Source organism: Callospermophilus lateralis, chromosome 16 (genome assembly GCF_048772815.1).
Source record: "Callospermophilus lateralis isolate mCalLat2 chromosome 16, mCalLat2.hap1, whole genome shotgun sequence".
Lineage (NCBI taxonomy): Eukaryota > Metazoa > Chordata > Mammalia > Rodentia > Sciuridae > Callospermophilus > Callospermophilus lateralis.
In genome coordinates this window covers 24,857,568-24,877,752 of record NC_135320.1, presented here as the reverse complement: position 1 = coordinate 24,877,752, position 20,185 = coordinate 24,857,568, and the positions used below count along the sequence as shown (strand labels likewise).

Below are 20,185 nucleotides of genomic sequence, written 5' to 3'. Positions count from 1 at the left end.
ATGACAAATCAGTTTTTTTCTAATTCACTGGCTCCCTGTCATCTTATTATGAACTCCATCTCCTTACCCTAGAAAAGAAGGCTGCATGTTTCAGGTTTTGGCTCTCTCCGGATTCAACTCGGGTGTCACCTTCTCTGGGAAGCACACCTAAATGCACTCTCCTCCATCTCAAAGAGGTAGGAGGCACCTCCTCTGGGTCCAAAAGCACCCCACGCACTCATGCATTACAGTACTTCTGACAATACATTATAATTGCTTATGTGTCTGTCTCATCAACAAATGATGAGTTTCAATACAGGCAAAACATACCTTTTTTCATCTCTGTTTTCCCAAGTCTAACAAGAATGTCACATATATAGTAGGTAGTTATAAAACACATTGTATAAAGGTATATTGTTTTTGAAATATCTAAGAGGTTCTCACACACCCAAATAAACCAGAAGTAAAATAATGCACACTCTTATTTGATCTACTTCTCCCATTTTTCATTCTACTGAGTCTAAAATACAAAGTATATGAAACAACTGTGGAGTTAACTTTCTGATCTTTATCAATATAATGTACATAAAACATAATAGACTCAAAATGGTAAAATATTAAATGATTATGTTTAAATTAAAATTAGTCTGAGGAAATGAGGGTAGATTAAATTCTGTTAACACAATGTTCCAAGTGCTTTGTAAAAAGTATCTTACTTAAAAAAAGGGGGGGAGGTAAATATTATCCTTACCCCCCCCCCCGTATACCTGAGAACACTTATTAAGTCTCTGCTAAAACACATTTACCTATCTATATCTATACCTATATTTCAATTCTTTTTAACTATTACTAATTCCTTTCACTATTTATTTTGCTTGCTCTTCTCATTTCTTTCTCCATACCCACTCTTTCTAGTGTAGACTATTTTGTTCTCCTTCCCCATGTCTTCATTTCTGTGATATATTTGAAATTTTGTCTTTACCATTTCCTGATTCTGAATATGTTTCAACTCCTTCCTTGAGTTCATGAATTAGTGCTCTATTGGTAAATTTTTTGTTTCATTTAGTTTTTTAAGTGAGTAATAGAGAGTTTAGTCCCAATTTTCATCTGTTCCATATCAATGTTTTCCTATCAAGTGCTCTACAACCACTGAGTTCTGCTGTTCTCTCCCACTGTTTTACTTCATTAAATTACCTGATACGCCAGTGTTTGTTTATTTTTTTAAGAGTCATTACTGAAAGGGATGAGTTTTCCTGGACCTACTCTTTGCCCAAGTTCTCTGAGGGCATGAAGGGCAGGTGCTGGGAGAGGACAGAGGAGCCCTCTGAGCTTCACTACCAAATGGTGCTCTCCTTCTCTGACAAAGAAACAGAATGCTTCTTGCAAGTATGCCAGTGCCATTTCTCTAAACCAAATCTGGCCCAAGGGAACTACACTTACCCCTACTCATTCCACATTCTGGATTAGACTTAGCAAATAAAATATTTAGCTTTGTATTTCAGGATGAGCTCTGTGCCCCACCCCCCCATATGCTTTATAAAAACATTATTCAGACTTCTTTGTAGCTTAACATATGGTCTAGTCTTGAGAATGGCCCATGTGCACCTGAGAAGAATGTGTGCTCTGCTATAACTCCAAATGGATTATAGTGTTGCTAAAGTCTGCTATTTCTTTACTAATCTTTGGTCTAGTTCTAACTGTTCTAGAAAATGTGGCAGTAAAGTTTCCATTATTGTAGAATTGTCTCTTTCTTTAATTCTTGTATTTTGGAGATCTGTGGTTATATGTGTATATAACTGTCATATTTTCTTGTTGGATTGAAAATTTTACCAATATAAAATGTTCTTTGTCTCCCACATCCTTTTTTCTTAAAGATCGTTTTGTCTGACAATGATAGAACCACTCCCAATCTCCTCATTATGATTCATATGGTATATCCTTTCACATTCTTATTATTTCAACCTCTTTGTGTCCTTTCTCTTAAAGTGAGTCTTTTCTACTCAACAGCTAGAATTTGTCTTATTCCTTTTGTATGTCAAATACCTGAGTCTGGATTAAAAAAAAAAAAAAAAAAAACAGAGATTCATCTCCTGTAGTTCTGTAGGCTGGGAAGTCCAAGACTGAGGGGCCAGATCTGTAAGAACCTCCTTGCTGCAACGTCCCACAGCAGAAGGAAGAGGGAAAAGAACATGTGCAAGCAAGAGAACAAGACAGACCTTGTCCTCTTACAGGACTTCACTCCCAGGATAACTAATCCAATCTCATGGTAACAACATTATCCAAAAAGGCAGAGCCCTCAGGGCCTAGTCACCTCTTAAAGGTCCTATCTCTCAACACTGTGGCACTGAAGATTAAGTTTCCAATGCAAGAACTTTGGGGGACATATTCAAATCGTATCAAGCTGTGTTTTTTAAAGCCAACCTGTTGATCTCTGCCTTTAAAGAGAAAAAAAAATAGTTAATTCACATTTCAGTACTATTACTAAGAAAGGATTTACTTTTGCCATTTGCCATGTTTTCTGTTTCTTCTATGTTTTTCGTTCCTTAATTTCTCCATTATCTACTGCCTTTAAAAAATTTTGTTGATGTTTTTCTAGTGTTCCAGTTTGATTCCTTCTTCTTTCCTCTTCTGTATAATTTTTAATCATGTTCCCAGTGATCACCTTGGGGATTACAATTAACCTTTGAACTTTACAATAAGCTAGTTTGCCTACCAACTTAGTTTCAATGGTAAAACACTCTGCTCCTTTATATCTCCATTCTCTCCCTTTATATAGTTATTGCCATAGATTACATATTTAAACACTGTATGCCTATTAAGATAGACAACTGTTATATGTATTTGCCTTTTAAATCACATAGGGAAAAAAGGAGTTACAAATCCAAAGTACAGTAATACTGGCTTTTGTAGTTACCTACGTACTTGCCTTTACCAATGCTCTTTATTTATTCTTATGGCTTTAGGTAACTGCTAGCATTCTTTCATTTCCACCTAAAGGACTACCCCCTTTAGCATTGCCAGTAGGATAAGTCTATTGGTAACGAAATCCCTTGTCTTCTATCTTTCTGACTATGTGTTAATCGGAGTTTCCTTTATTCTTGAAAGATGGTTTTTACTAGATATAGAATTATTGGTTAATAGTTTTGTTTTTGTTTTTTTAATTCCCTATCATCCCAGTGCCTTTGGGCCTCTAAGTTTTTGGATGAGAAATTAGCTGTTAATTTTATTCAAGATTCCTTTAGTGAGGCAAGTTGCTTCTCTCTTGCTGCTTTCAGAATTCTCTTACAATGACAATGTGTCTCAATTGGATCTCTTTGAGTTTATCCTCATTGGAGTTCTTTGAGCCTCTTAAATGTATATATTCATGTCTTAACCAGAATTAGGAAGTTTTTGTTTTCAAATATTTTTTCAGCTCCTCTCCTCCTGGGATTGCTTATCATTGAATTCCTGATAAGAAGATGAGTTCTGCCCCTTTCCCTTGCTTGTTCCTCTTACTTCTGCTATATTAAATGTAGCAAGAAGGTCCTCACTATATATAGCTCCTTGATCTTGAATTTCCCAGCCTCAGAAAGTACAGGAGATGGATGAACTTCTGATATTTATAAATTACCCAGTCTTGGGTATTCTGTTATAACAGCAAAAAAAAAAAAAAAAAAAAAGAAAGGAAAAGAAAAGAAAAAAGAAAAAAAATGGACTAACACACAGTCCATCTACTCTGTAGAAAAGATGTACTTTAGATATAAGACTCACATTGATGGTGCCCCATCCATCTCTCAGGTTTTGTTTTTTTTTCCTTCTTTCTACTCAGAATGAATAATTTCAATTGTCTCATTTAAATTCATTCTTTCTTCTCTCTTCTCAAATTTGCTGTTGAACCCCTCCTCTAGTGAATTCTTCATTTTCAGTTATTGTACTTTTCAGCTCCAGAATTTGTCTGGTTCCTTATTTTATCTATATATCTATTTATTTATTTATTTTTGCTTGACACTTACCAAAGACCAGTATTTATTCAGATTGTCTTTTACTGTCAAATTTTAATGCTTATAATCTTTTCTTTTTTTGTACCAGGGATTGAACTCCAGGCACTCAACCACTGAGCCACATCCCCAGCCCTATGTTGTATTTTATTTAGAGATAGGATTTCACTGAGTTGCTTAGTACCTCACTTTTGCTGAGGCTGGCTTTGAACTCAGGATCCTCCTGCCTCAACCTACTGAGCAGCCACTGGATTACAGGTGTATGCTACTACACCCGGCTCAATTTGTTTTTATAATTATTGAGATGCTCATTTTGTTTGCACCTTGTTTTCCTAATTTTAGTTCTTTGTCCATGACTTCATTTAGCTTCATTAAAGATAAATTTAAATATTTAACTAATAATTCTAATGCATAGGCTTTCTCTGGGATGGTTTCTATCAAGTTCTTTTTTATTTTGTTTTTCCTGTTTGTATGTTTTGTAGTTTCATTGACCGTGCCTTACTGACACCTAGTCATTCTAAGTCTTTCTATTGAGGCAGCTCAGAAATCAGTTCTTTCACTTCTCTAAGATTGTTATTTTTTGCTTCTTGCAAACTAAAGTAATATATTTTATGACTTCAAATTGCTCTTGCCTTTGCTTTTCCATTTGCTTTTGTCTACTGCTTATGCCTGGCAACTAAAGTTTCCATTCAATTATTTCTACACAAATTTTCTTAAATGTCAGGCTCCAAAAAGAAGGTAGGTAGGTAGGGAGGCAGGGATATAGATGCTACTAAGGAAGCTGCTACACCAAAAAGAGCTTAAAACAAGGAAAACATCTGTACCTGTCCCCTAGGGATTCACCAGGCTGACTAAAACATGCATATACAAATTTATGGAAACAAGGTCCCCACTGCTATACATGGCTTCAACTATGAGACACTCCAGGTATGTGGGCACAAAGCAAGAATGAAGGTTTTTACTGTTTTTCACCATGTGTCCTCTTGCCAAAGAACATCAGCCTCACCCTTTACCAAGCACTTTGCTGATTATTATGTGTCCAATTGGAGTACAAAACCTTGAAATAATTTATTCTGGAATTTTCTTTTTCAGCTTAATGTTTATTTCAGAAAGACTACCCCCTTGAGCTTGTTACCCTGTAATTTTGAGTGACAGCTATCCCCTTCCTTTAAACAGTATGTTTTTCTGATCTTTTCTGGGATTAGCCACCCACCCCAAGTCTTCTCTTCTGCTTAGCCAGGTTTGAAAATGGGGAAAGTTGCCTAGGAGGCCAGAAAACAACTATTGTTAATACTCTGGCACTCTAGATATTTTTCTATTAATTTCTCTCTCCCTCTCTCTCCCTCTCTCTCTCCCTCCCTCCCTCCCTCTCTCTCTCTCTCTCTCTCTCTCTCTCTCTCTCTCTCTAATATATATATATATACACACACACACACACACACACACACACACATAAAACCTATAGTGGTTAGAAGTAAAACTGTTATGGTAAAAAAGCTTATAAACATACCTTCTGGGCAATAAAGAAGGGTAAGGTTAGGAAGGCTGCACCCAGCTTTTCTGTCAACTTGGTTAGAGGGGAACATGAGTGAAACAAGCAAATAAGACCACCACAGAGTGAAAGAACACCCATGAACACTATCATTTAGGAATATATAGAAAAGGACTCATGAGGAGATAGAAAGAGAAAAGAGTGACCATGAAAATGTAGTGCCCTTTCACTCAGGTAATTATTAAAAAGCTCACCCTTCTGGCAGAATAATAACAAAAATCTGACCCTATTACCAATATTCTCATGAGCTCATTCTGTGACATGAGACAAGTCATTTTTTATTTCACAGCATAATACACACTAGATTAAACCAGTCTTTTTATTAAAGCTCGGCTTCCATCAAGTTCAGACTATTTAAGTGCCAAGGCTTATTCTAGTTTACATGGTTACCTACATTCCAATCCAGCTTACAAAGCCAAGAGAGCTCAGTGAATTAATCAAGTTACTATTAATGAGCCGTTGGCTTTGCTGGTTCTCTTCTAAAATATCATATTACCTCACTATGTGACCATGAACAAACTAATCAGCTTCCACCAGACCAAATGAATACTGTTACTTAGTGATCATGGATATTATGTCCAGGCATCAATCCTTGGCTTCACTAGACCAAAAAATAAAATATAGGATAGCAGGTGAAATTAAAAGGTATTTTCTTCTCTTGGGTTTCCTTCCTCATATTAGAAAGTAGAGAAGAAATACAAGCCCTATGTTAAGGAAACAAAAAGAGCTAGAGAATCAATACATCCCCTAAACACTCCCACAGATTCTTCTTTGTCATTCAAATCGCAGGTCAAAAGATGTCACAGATATTCAGTGATTAAACAGGAGGTTTTTTAACAGAAAAAGTCTATGGATCTTAAGACTATTATTTCCTCTTCCTTTAATGGTCCACAAGAGGGAGCCCTGCAGTCACTATATCTGCCTCTATAAAGCTATAAAAACCAGTTATTTTTAAAAATCCCATATTTTCCCTTGAATCTATATATATTCCTTGTTTTACCTCAAAGGCATCTTTCTTGAGATTGCCCCCATTCTCCCCTAAATTTATATCTACTTTTATAAATAAACCTCTGTCTATGCCTTTGGGGGGAAAATCATCGATTACAGTTGAAAGACATTGCTTAAATTTTTTCATTTTTAAAAAAGTCAGAACTAGGTTTTACTCTGTCTAGGGCAAGGTCATGTTGAATAAATAAAAGATCTGAACAGAATAATGGAACAAAAGATCTGAAGTTATTCTATATTCTAACTTTCCCTTTCTCTTAGTTTTCCTTAAAAAGAATAGGTGCTAGTATCTGGGAGCCTACTGTAAATATGGAGTAATTACATTTATCCTATGTTTTGGGGAAAGTTTTCTCAGATGAATTTTCACACTTAGTAGCATGGACAGATGGGGGGAAAGTGAGATAGGTGCCTGGAGCAATGGTCTTAAATAGAGAAGAGAAGCCTGTACTGATACGGAGAAGCATGAGAACAGAGTGGGCAAAGTGGACTTAGGAAGTAGACACATTCAAGTTTGAATCCCAGCTGTCACTAATTTTGTGACATTAAGGAAGCTATGATCCTCACTTTCTTCATCTGTAAAACAGGCCTCACAGGACTTGTTGTAGACATTAAATGAGACAATACATGCAATGTCTACACATTTTTTAGCAAGAAAACAAGCAATTAAAATTAATGAATAATTATTATTGTATATATCAAATATTTTATACACATGACATCATACTATTTAACAAGATTTTTCACAACTATATAACTTCATCCTGAAAAACCACTGATTACATAAGAACTAAATTGCACACATTTAAAAGATTTCAAAATATGCATACAGTCTCATTACCTTAAAATGAATATACAGTAAATTTCATTATAAATAAAAAACGAGTTGCTAATAATCTAAAATTATATCAACACTAATGAGACTAAAATGCACATCCAATATTTTTCCTTCAAGCAATTCTTAAAATATTAGTTTGCAGAATTCAATATCCACTTTGATAAGATTTAATAAGAGATAGAAAACTCTCTAAAAAGATTACTCTTATTCTTAGAGATCCGTATCCCTCTTATACTGTATCACTCTTATGCTCATAACTTTAGCTTTTTACTCATTAAATGTTTAATTCCCTTATTGTGAGCTGAGAAAGAAAGCACACAGGTCTTAATACAGCATTTCCTTCAAAACCTAAGAGACAAAATAAAGCCTGAAGTTGAATTTCCAATTTCACCAATTCTCCAAAATACAAGTAGAATTAAACAAGTATTAAACTGTATTAAGATTAGTCCAACCCAGATCAGTTCCCTGATTTCTGCTATGAGGTTAAAGAAGATATTTAGAAGAAAGAACATTCTGTTCTTCCAAATTTGGGACAATAATGAAACAAAAATCCATGGTTTTCCAATGTAGACATTCCAGAACCACCTGGAAACTAGATGAGTTCTAAAAGATCCGCATCTATAGTGCAGAATGTCTCATGATGCAAGTCAATAGGATAGTGTTGATCTTTACAAGCACCATTTTGGCAAGGGGATTGTCAAAGACAGGAGGTAGGAACGTGGCTCATTGAAAAGATGGGGGAAAGGACATGAGAGGATTGTTTCCAGCAATATCTCCATGAACTTAATTATGGAAATGTTGTTTTTGAAACAACTAGATATGATTCAAATAAATGATTGGGAACAAATTAATTTAACAGAAACTCCAGACAAAATATGACCTTAGACTACAATACCACAGCTCTAAGTGTAGGTTGGCATGCTCAAGTTTGAATGAAAAACTAAAATTATGAATGACAGACGGCCACAGTAGCAGACCAAACAAATAATGGTTGGAAAAAAGTATGCTTGTGAATTGGAAAGGAATGACCAAGCAGCACAGTACAAAAGCTAACAAAAAAAATAAATAAAATACTTAATAAAAAAATGCACGAATAAGGGAAATGCCAAGCCAACAACTTTTATGCCTGAAGTGAAGAAAAGAAGCACTAAAAGCTTCCAAATATAATGGAAGCTGCCCCTCCTTGCATGGGAGTTACTACACATAGTAAAAACGTAGATAATCTAAGTCAGTAAAACCAGCTTTAAAGTTCAAGATACACAGAAAGAGACGTCCTTTCAGAGCATACAACTAACTATGAAACAATAAAGTTCAACACAGCCCTCTTAGAGAGATAGGAAGTAAATCAAAATCAAATGCACATGAGGAAGTGCAGGAAAATTTAGGGCAAATTTTGTGTTTTCATAGTAGTTCATTGTAAGAGAGACAACATTAGACACTTGACTCAGGGGAAAGGCAGCTGGTTAGCCTGAACTTGTTTAACAGTTAATACAGATTATATTTAAAGAACTATAAACAGGACCTTATAAAATCTAACTGGTAGATGATATACAACTTTAGTCAATTCAAGGCAATAAAAACACATTCAGTCTCTACTATGAGCCAGAAGCCACCAGAGACCTGGACTAAAAAGATAAATAAAACTAAAAGCCAAAATTTAAAAGCTTTTAGGCTACGATGTAAATATCCTGAATGGTTCCCCTGCTACCCTAGCATGGGGTGGAGTACAGTGCAAAAATGAATAAAGAGCTCAAGATAATGGGCAAAACACATTTATGTGGACTGGAACATTACTGTGTGCCAATAAAAAAGAAATGGAAAAAACTACATTTGTGTGGATGTGAAAAAACTGTAAAGAAACATATTCCTTGTATTACATCTTGTCAGACATTGGCAGACATTGTGCCCTCTGGTCTGGATGACGTCAATGAGCTTTGGCAAATTCCACGCAGAGAACTGTCAAGCTGACAACTTCCATTGCTATTTAATAAGCAAGCCAGAATCTCTTTCTAAGTGGGCATGTGGAATGGGATTATAATAATTCTTTTATATTTAAAAATATTAGGGTTTTTTATTCTATAAGCCCAAGATAAAGTGTAACTACAAGAATTACTAAATTTAGAGCAAACAAGAAATGAATTTTTGACAAAAAAATCAACATGAAATTCACTTCGTTATGTTAAATTAATTTAAGATTGAAAATACTTTAAAGAGAACAGCCAACCAAACAGAGAGAAATCTTTGTAGGACTATTTGGAACTTTTACTTTAGCCCACTCAATGTAAGTCATTTATGCAAAATAAAAAAAAATGGAAATGAGTGAATCTCTTGGTTTACTTTATCCTACTAAATGTAAGCCACATATTCTAAAGAAAAAAAAAAAACAAAAAACAGAAATGGGTGAATCCCTTGGTTCTCTTCTGAGTTATGTGAAAGTGGAAACTTGAGAAAGCCCAGTGAGGTAAGGCGGCCACAGTATGGAACCACACTGAGGCGCAAAGGAGCCCCACCGTGGGGAGCTACAAGTTCCAGACTACTTTTGTGGTAAACCTCTGTGCTGTCAGCCCAGCACTCTGTCTGTTGCTCTCTCCCATTGATCAACTTCCTTCTTTCTCCCTCCTTTATCTCGCCCCTCATCACCTTTTCCTTCCAATTTATTAGTTTACATATTGCTCATCATTAGTAGGTGCCTCAAACTTGAACAGAATTTCCCCAAATTATGGTTGAGATTAAGTAGTTTAAAATTAAGGGCCATCATAAATAAAATAAAGTTATAGGAAAAAAAAGAATATTCAGGGGAACAAAACTGATCAAATTATATTGTTATAACGTGTGCATGTACAAATATGTAACAATGAATTCTACTATTCTGTATAATTGTAACACCAGTTTTTAAATAGGGGGTGGGGAAGAATATATTTATTAAATGCAGGAGGACAAGAAATCTGCACCTTATTGGTAAGAATACCCTGAGACAGGGCTGGTCTGAAGGGTAGGGATGTTTGAAAAATGAGATAGGAGTTAAAAAGTTTGGGTCTTGCAAAGTATTAATGCCAACATTTTCAGTTTAAATATTTGTCAAAAACTAATCAAGCTTCTCATAGCTAAAAAATAAACCACTAAGTCCAACCAACACTTGTTTTTATTAGGGCATAGAAAATCATCACACACTTTGAAGAGCTAGAGATAGTTTATTTGCTGCTCATCCTGTAGTACTCATTGAATTTGGGAATTTCATTGAAGGATTCTATGCACAGCTTTGGGGAACAGACCAGAGGAAAAGAGGTTAAATGTGAAGCATCAACTCAGCTTTTTGTTTCCTAAATAAATCCTTACAGACTAGCACAGTACAAATACTTATGGACTACTTGTGACACTTTTCCTACTGCATCAGAGCCTGTCTGTTTGTAAGAAATCACCGTCCTTCTAGAAGGTCCAATAAAATTTTTTGACTAATGTGAGCATCTAAAAATTTTAACAGTATCTTTATAAGCTAAGAGCTTCCAAATGCTTTAATACAAATTACTTATATTATTCCCATTGATAGGTGTGTTCTGATTAAATCATAAAGCAGAACACTCCAAAAAGAAAATATTACTTTGAGACAATACTCCAAGGAATGTTTCTGGCTATTCTAAAATAATGAGATCAATGACTTTCTTATGTGAAAAATCCCTTTTTCAAGCTCATAAACTATGTAAATATGTATGATAAATATTATCTTTTGGGCTATAATAGAAAAGATGCAATTCATAAAAATACAAACAGGTCAAAGAATACTTCAAACCCTCTTGAGTTGGGGAAATTTTTATTTATTTAAAATTTTATTTTAGCATGAAGAGAATACTTAGAGTATCTCTCTTTCTCTCACTCTCTATCACTCACAAACACACACACACACACACACAGCTAGTTAAAAATAAGAGCTTTCTATGACAGATCCAATCTCAGACAATACTTGACTTAAAAATTATAGAATGTATTAATTAAAGCAGAATCATTATGACAAAGCTGCCAAACTAACTCTGACTGCAGATTTATACCAGATTCTTGAGAAACATGTCTTGGCAAAGAGAATTCATGATCATTAAAATCCCTCCACCCTCTACAACCATGAATACAAACAAGTTTGAAAATGTCTTCCCAAAGTCTGATCTCACAGTTTTTTGTAAACAACCAGAGGACTGGATTAATATCAATCAACAAATATGTAATCTTAATATAAACTATGATTTTTATGGGTTCTAATTTCATAATGCACTTTTTAAACTTTTTAGAGAAAATTTCAAAATACAAAAAGTTAAATAAATAGAAACAATTCAAAGAGGACTCTTTACTGAGATTTTCCATTAATAATGTCTGCTTTATCATTACCTGTGTGTGTAGATCTAATTCATTTTTCTAAACATTAAGGGTGGGTTATAAACATTCTGGTCCTTTATTTCTATAAACTTCAGTGAATAACACCATTTTTTTCCATTTTAATTAATTTAACACATTTTCCTATTATAAATAAGGCCAATTTGAATGGCTTTGCATGTAGCTTAACATTTATATAGGATTATTTCTTTTGCATGTATTTCTAATGGTAAAACCAAAGAGGAGGAACGATGTTTAAATCGCTTAGTGCATTTACTGCCAAACTGCCCTCTCCAGAGTCTCTAAGTGAACTCCTACCACTTGCACCTCAGTTGACTCTTTGTTTAACTTATTGTGATACTAATTCATTTAATAGTTAAGTTGATTGCTTTTTGCAGTTTAGTGTGCTTCTATGTTCACCTGATTTTCTTCTACATTTTTTGCCCCATTTTAGAAAGACACTTCAGTCAAAACTTGCTGAATAATAAGGCCTATGGCAAATCCTATTGTGAAGATAAATGTACAGTACTTCAGAGAATAAGGGCTATGGCAAAAACACAACCCAAACCACAAAAACTCATGGCATCACAAACTGTAATCTACAAGATAAAATTATTGTTCTGCTTGCAGTTAACAGTGGGGCCTGTAATTGTTCCCTGACAAGCTGTCTTGGATCTAGCTGGTTCTTTAGAGAATGCATCTTCATTATATCACCCAAACATTGCTTATGTATATATAAAAATCTTCAAAGAAAAGCTCAATATTGCAGTGTGGATGTCTAATTTCTTTAGATGTATATGCTGTTAGTATATTTTAATAAACATACTAACAGCATATACACATTTCCCCCCATATTTAAGCTTTCCCTCCCTTGAGAAAGATCTGACCCTGGGTGCAGAGTAGAGGATGAAGCAAGGAACAGAAATTCTGAAAGTAAGGACAAGGGTTAGGTGTTCTCCAGAATGATCCCAGACAGTGGTGATAAAGGTCTAGATCAAGGAGGATATGAGATAAGGAGGTCAGAGAGCAGATAAACATGGCAGCTATTTTAGAATACAAAAATACATTGGATTTAATGACAAACTGGGTTTAAGCAATGAAAAAAACAGACACAAGATTTTTACAACAGAGAAATTAATAGTGTAATACATAGTAAATTTAGGTAAAAGTGAAAAAGTAGACAGGTGTGGTGATACACATAATCCCACTGGCTCCAGAGGCTAAGACAGAGGATTTTGAGTTCAAGCCAACCTTAGCAATTCAGTGAGACCCTGTCTCTAAATAAAGTCTATAAAAGGGCTGGGGATGTGGCTCAATGGTTAAGTGCCTCTGGGTTCAATCCCCAATACAAAAAAAAAAAAAAAAAAAAGTGAAAAGGAGAGTTGAGACATTGTAAGCAGAGAAAATTCTAGTTTCAATGAATTTAATACACATATCCAGAATTTTAAGATCAGAATATTAACTATTTGGGAAGAGGACAGATATTGGGGATTCTATCCTGCAGGCATTTTACATCTGAGCTACATCCCCAATCCTTTTTTCAATGTTTTGAGACAGGGTCTCATTAAGTTGTCAAGGATGGCCTTGAACTTGTGATCCTCTGGTTTCAGCCTCCCAAACTGCTGGGATTACAGCTTGTGCCACTATACCTGGCCTTCATCTAGAAACTATTTTTATTTCAGCATGTATGTAAAGCTATTGTGTCACTGTGAAAAATAGTATTATTTTAAATTATATGTAAATAAGGAAAAGGGCTTATTACAAACATTTAATTCTTCAGTACCTCCACAGATTTTGATGCTTTAGTACCTCTGAAGGTTTAAACCAATCGTACAGAGTTGCTTAAGTGAAGGGAACTCTACCAAGTCTGAAATTATAGAAGATGAATGGGTATATGACTTCAATCATAGGAAAGTAGAGATACAAAACAACCTTGCTACCACAAAAAATATCTTCAACTAGTGTGAGGGGAAATGAAATACTACACAGGGAAAAAACCTTGAGGTTCACAACTGGAAAGAAAAGAGTGACTATTGGTCATGAAGTCTGAGGCAGCTCAGGCTTGCAGAAATTCAAGCCTAGGGTTAAATTAAGGACAAGCTTTAGAAGTTAATTCCTGCAGAGAACAAGTTCAGACAAAACTAAACAAAGAAGTCAGTAGAAGAGGAGAAAGGTAACAGGTTTTAGTCATAGCAGGAACATGTGCTCAATCCCTGATTAGATCACATTTCACAAAAAAACACTAGATTAAATATTTTAAGGAATTCTGAGCTGTATGATAAGCAGATCCTACTATACCAGTAGAAAAGAAAAATTCCTTTTTTTCCTCCCCTCCAAATTATATTTTAAATAAAGACAGATATTCTTGTTTTGTTGTAACTAAGAAACTCATTCTACAAGGATAATTTCCAACTACAACCTAAAGTCTTAGATATTCATCACCTTTGATAAATAGCACAATGAGATCCAAAAGGCAGTGAGCGAGCTGCTCTCAAGACTGAGCTGTCCTCTCTTCTAAGATACTATACTTCAAAGTTCTCATATCAGTAGATCAGGATTACCAAACCCTGGTAATCAAGCCTCATACTGCAGTGTATTATTTTGGACCACTGTTTGTCATGGAGTTACATTTATTATCTGGGAATCTTTATCTCAGAATATCTAACCTGTTTGCCTTTGTTATCACCATCAATATATTTAGTCTTATGTCTCTTATCTTGTCCTTCAGACTCATACTATGTGTTCCTGATTTCCTAATGATTTAGAAAGTACACATACTATTTTTGTTCCATTAGATACTTTTCAATAATTTGATCATTTCTAACATTCCACCCCACCAAAATATCTCATATATTCCCCATTTAAAACTCCCAACACTTTATAAACAATTACATTTCCCAAATCCTCTATTTTACTAAATTTAGTGAAAATCAGGGGACATATTAGAAACCTCAAATACAACTGTACTTTCATTCATATTGATACCAATGTTTAGACTTCACTCTCTTACTGGTATCCTAGTCTATCCTTGTTTATCAAATATTTTAATCTAAACTTTCCAAGGCATAAACATTTATATGTATCAAAATTTGAAAGGTACACAACAAAAAGTTTCTTTTCCCTTCCATGTTGTAAAGCCACCCAGTTTCCCTCTCAGAAGCAACCAATTTTTTGTCGCCAGTTTCCACTATATTGTTATATGGGGAAAAAAACCTATATATTGATTCATTCTTGCTTCCCGCTCTAAGAAGGAAGCATTATTCTTTTATTCTTTTCGATAATAGTTGTAGAATGTTTTTTTTTACTGACATTTACAGTGAAAATATTGTACTTGCTTCTAAAAAAGCTACATTGTTTCTTTTCTGTAATCTGAAAGAATTTTAAAATCTCTGAAAAAAATCTGGAAGAATCTGCTGCATCTCTGGCCCTCAGGCTTTGAGAGAGAACACTTAATGTGACTTTCTTTAACATGTTGTTTTTGAGGATTCCTTTATACTCTTGAAAAGTGTTTATCATCTACTCCAAATAACTTTAGTTTTTGTGAGTACGGTAATTGATATTTACCATGATAAAAATTAAAAATTTTAAGTTTACTATATAAGTATCTCATATTTAAAATTCAAAATACAGAAATTTTATTTAAAATATGTAAATATTTTTAAAAATATGTAAATGTATACATGTTTGTTATTTAATTAAAAAATAAATTTGCAAATGTGTAAATATTTATTACTTATTTATTTTTATTTTTTGTGGCACATGCTACGCAAGTGCTCTACCACTAAGTACCACATCTCCAGCACAAATGTCTGTTATTTTTGACATGGAGTTATTACTATGAAGATTTTAAGGGCAATTTATAAGTATTGCTTATAATTACAAATTATAATTTGTTCTCCCAACTGAAACTTCACTTTCCACTAGTACTAATTATGTATGAGAGAAAATTTATTTTACCCAAGCCAGTTTTAGGAGTTATCTTTAAAAAAAAATTAAAAAACTGCTAATTTAAGAGGTTAAAGTTTTTCATTGTAGCTTTTTCTTTGACAATTAGTAGTATTTGGCACTTTTCTAATTTTGTACACTAGAAGTATCTCCTGCTTTATGTATTAAAATTATTTTTCTCAACTGTGGAATGATTAGCCTTAATTTGTTAAAGCTTTAACAAATTCATAGTAAAATAATATAGAGTTATTAAGTAAACATGTGAGCTAGTGCTGAATCAGTAGTTATCAAACAAATGCAAATTAGAACAAGAATGAGACTTATAAAAATATTACTTCTGTTTATTTACTATAAATTTGAAGCCAATCTTTTATTTAATTTCTATTAATTTTTTCAGATATGTTTTTATTTTGATGGAAATGAATATAGGATTAATTAAAAATTGAAACATATTATTACTTCATTTAAAAATAACAATAAGCCCATAACATGTTAATATAAACAAAATAATTTTTAATTAAAAAAAAAACTGTCTTTCAAAATAAAGAAAAATTTAATGAAAGTCAGGCACAATGGCACATGCCTGTTACTGTTACAGTTCCAGCTCCTCCAGAAGCTAAGGCAGGAGGATCCACGAAGCTGAGTTTCTAGGCAGGCCAGTCTGGGCAACAGAGCAAGAGCTCATCAAAATAAATAAGTAAGTAAGTAAAAGTGAGGGAGGGAAGAAAGATACTATTTTACATTTCTGTAAATCTCTTCAATATATGGCTATTTCTCATATCTGCTATTATACCGAATGTGAGATATCACACATTTTGTAGCCTCAGAAAATTCCACTAGACCTGTGTGAGAGAATAAGAGTAAGAAAGGCAAATTAACATCTTAGCATTATTATGAAAACAGTTTTAACCTCACAGGTGCCCCACAAATCTTGACAATTGGTGAATTATTTTCATTCAGTTCTGATAAGATAAACTACAACTTTCAAGAAAATTTTCTGGATCATACAGCTATTTAAATGTATTTTTAGAGTCATGCTAAAATAGACTATTTTGATTCCTTAATTTTCTTTATATCTGTTGGGCCTTTCCCTATAATTTTTGGGTATGCATCTTAACTTCATTAAATCCTTTCTTAAGTTAATTACCAATTTATTATAAACTCAGTATTTTTATTTTAGTTGTCTAATTCATTATATTCTGTTTATCATTTTTACTAGTTGCTTTCTTCACCTATTCTTAGGTATCCTTTGTTATTCTTTTTCTTACTTCTTGATTGGACTACTTAGTTGACTTAGTTCATTCTTTCTCATAAACATAAATATTTCAAGGTTACAAATTGTCCTGTAAGCTAAACAGTCTTCAACTGTGTTCTAACTTTGCTATTAATTTCAAGCTTCAGTGATTCTACTTCCCCTGTCATTACTCTCTTTCTTTCCCCTTTGCAATGTAAGTCTCTAAAAAAAAGTTGTCTGTCCTTGCTATCTCTAATTCCTATCTTTCTATTCTCTCATAATTATATCCACTCTTATCTCAGGCTTCCCTACCACCATCTTCCCATAGCTATATCAATTCTTATTCCTCATCTTATCTGACTTATCAGCACAATTTGGCAAAGTTAACGCATCAAAATTTGATTTTTTTCATGTCTGGTACGAATTCAGATTCATTATTCTCCATAAGGACATCCATCTGATAGAAGGTAATGATAGAAGGTGAACAGTACTATCTACATTACCACATTTGTCATAAATATGTGTGGATGTGTTTCTGGACTCCATAAAGTGCCATTATTCCCATTTGTCAATCCTTTAACTAATATCATCCTAATTTAGTTATTATATGCTATAATAAATTTTGATATCCAGGAGAAGCAAATCCTATAACAGCTCTTTTTCCTGATTGTCTGAGTTATTCTTGACTTTTTCAATCTTTTATATAAGTTTTAGAATCAGCTTGTTGATTCCATTAGGAAAAAAATAGTGAGTTTTATTATTATTTTACTAAACCTATACACAGGTCAATTTGAGAAAAACTGACATTTCTATTTAGTCTTCTGAATCATGAACAATGGTATATGTCTCTATTTTGGTCAATTTAATTTTCCTCTATGTCTTACAGTTTCCTATAAAGTTGTACCAAATTACACTGATTGACTTTTCAATATTAAACCAACCTTATAATCCTAGAAAACACAAATTGGGTCAAAATATGTTAGTCTTCTAATATACTACAGATTTAATTCAATTATGTTATGCATATCCATGAGTGATTTGGCTGCAATTTTCTGTTCTTGTTGTATCCACATCAGTTAGTTAATATAAAAACCTTGCTGGCCTTACATAATAATTATGAAGTGTGTCTTTTTCCTTCTACTCTGTAGAAGTTTGTGGATAAAATTTTAGTTTGACGGTTATTTAGTTTTTCTAGCACAGCAGAGCTATCTTTCCTTTGTCTTTTAGCATTTCAGTTCTTTTGTAAATGAACTACCTTGCCTCAGCCCTACCCCACCAACTCATCTGTGTGGCCACCACCACCACCCAGGATGCAGAGGATGAAGTTACCTCTGAAATCAATACACCCTATAAATTGTGGCTCAAGTTAGAGGACCCCAAGAAAAAAAGAAAATGAAACAATCTGCTTCTGACAATCTCATAACTACTCTTTTGAAGGTGACTTTTTTCTCTCTCACAACTTTAATATTTTCTTTTTGACTTCAGTATTTACAGTTACACTATGTAATAGTGTACAATATGTAATATGGGTTTCTTTTAATGTTTCTCTTTTTGAGATTTATAATGCTTCGTAAATCTATGCCTTAATGTCTTGTTGTTGTTGTTGTTGTTTTGGTACCAGGGATTGAACCCAGGGGCACTAAACCACTGAGCCACATCTCCAGCCCTTTTTATATTTTATTTTGAGACAGGGTCTTGCTAAATTGCTTAGGGCCTTACTAAGTTGCTGAGGCTAGCTTTGAATTTATGATCCGCCTATCTCAGCCTCCTGAGCCAATGGGTTTACAGGCATGCGCCACCACAGTCAGTTTATGCCTTACTGTCTTTTATCACTTTGTAAAGACTTCTCAGCCATTGTCTCCTCAAAGACTGCTTCTGTGAGATTATCTCTCCTCCTTATAGAACCTAAGTTTCTTTATCAACAAATTTTGTGCCAGATTAAAGAAGGAGGATTTAAAAACTTTCAACTGTTTTCTCTTTGGTAACTGTGGCCTACATCCTCTCTCCATTAGTCTGAGCAAGCTGTGTGACATGGCTGATCAAGAAAATACAGAAACATAATGCTTTGCAGGGTCCAGGCCCAGACCTTTAGAAACAAATTTCCTACACTTTCTTTCTCTTGAAATACTTTCTCTGGGAAAAGGCAGCTCCCATGTAAGAAGTCTAATTATAGTTAAGCATGGTGTTGCAAGCCTCTAATCCCAGCTACTTGGAAGGCTCAGACAGGAGCTCACTAGTTCAAAGACAGCCTGGCCAACTTGGTGAGACCCTGTCTCAAAATAAAATTTAAACAAGGACCGGGGCTGCAGCTCACTGGTAGAGCACTTGCCTATTGTATGTGAGGCCCTGGGTTCAACCCTTAGTACTGGGAAAAAGAAGTCCAACTACCCTGAAATTGCCATTTATGGAAAGAGAAATGCTGGTCAGCCCCAGCAATTCCAGCCTTCCTAGTGCTGACACCAGACCTAAGAGTGCAGAAACCATGTTGAGGGTTCCAGCCCCAGGATATGACATGAAGAGAACCATGGCCCCAGGCATATGGACCTAGTACCGGCATTCCAGCCATTCCCAATTAAAGAGCAAGAAGTCATCCAGCAAAGGTAAGTCAAATATGATAGATTTGAGTGAATTCCTGATTCTTAGAGTCATATGCATAAAAAAGGTGATTGTTTTATGACAATAAGTTTTGGAGGCATTTATTACTAGTGGAAGAGGTAATCCTTCACCAAGGTCCCAAGTGTCCATGCACATTCTTAAGAGATGTGCCAAGAATACAAAGTCCTGATGAATATTTAGCCTGGGCCATATCTCAGGGTTGTGTTTGAGGCTAGCAACCTTGAGGGACAAGTAACGTTTCTTTCCCTCATTAAGCAGAAAGTATTAGTCATGGATCAACTATAATCTGTGACTGAGATAGTTCAAAGTTGGCATTTATTTCTAGAGTGTGGGTAGCACTTTGGGGTTCCAACCTAAGCATGAAGGGTTTACCAGTACCTAACCACCCCATAACCTTGGTGGGCTTAAATACTTGTTTTTGCTTCTCTAGCCTTAAGTGTCCATCGAAAGCTCTGTTGTGCTTCTTATCAACCTTTCTCAGAATCAGCACATGCTACTCAGGGAAAGAGTGGTCTGAAAAGCCAGACTCATCTCTCTGCCTTATTATTAATATTTAGACACACTGAATACATGTTTTTCATATTTTATCCAGTTTTTCTCATTTTTTCAGTTAGGGTGTTAATCCAAATTACTTTACCCAACATGACCAAAAGTGGAACTCCTCCAGAAACAGATTTAATGTA

The 20,185-nt window shown here is 34.5% G+C and overlaps 1 protein-coding gene across 9 annotated transcripts in view; it reads right to left on the bottom strand.

The window, feature by feature from the left end:
- Nucleotides 1-20,185, bottom strand: part of Pde7a (phosphodiesterase 7A) — a 105,515-nt gene that overhangs the window by 22,492 nt on the left and 62,838 nt on the right. The window lies entirely within an intron of this gene.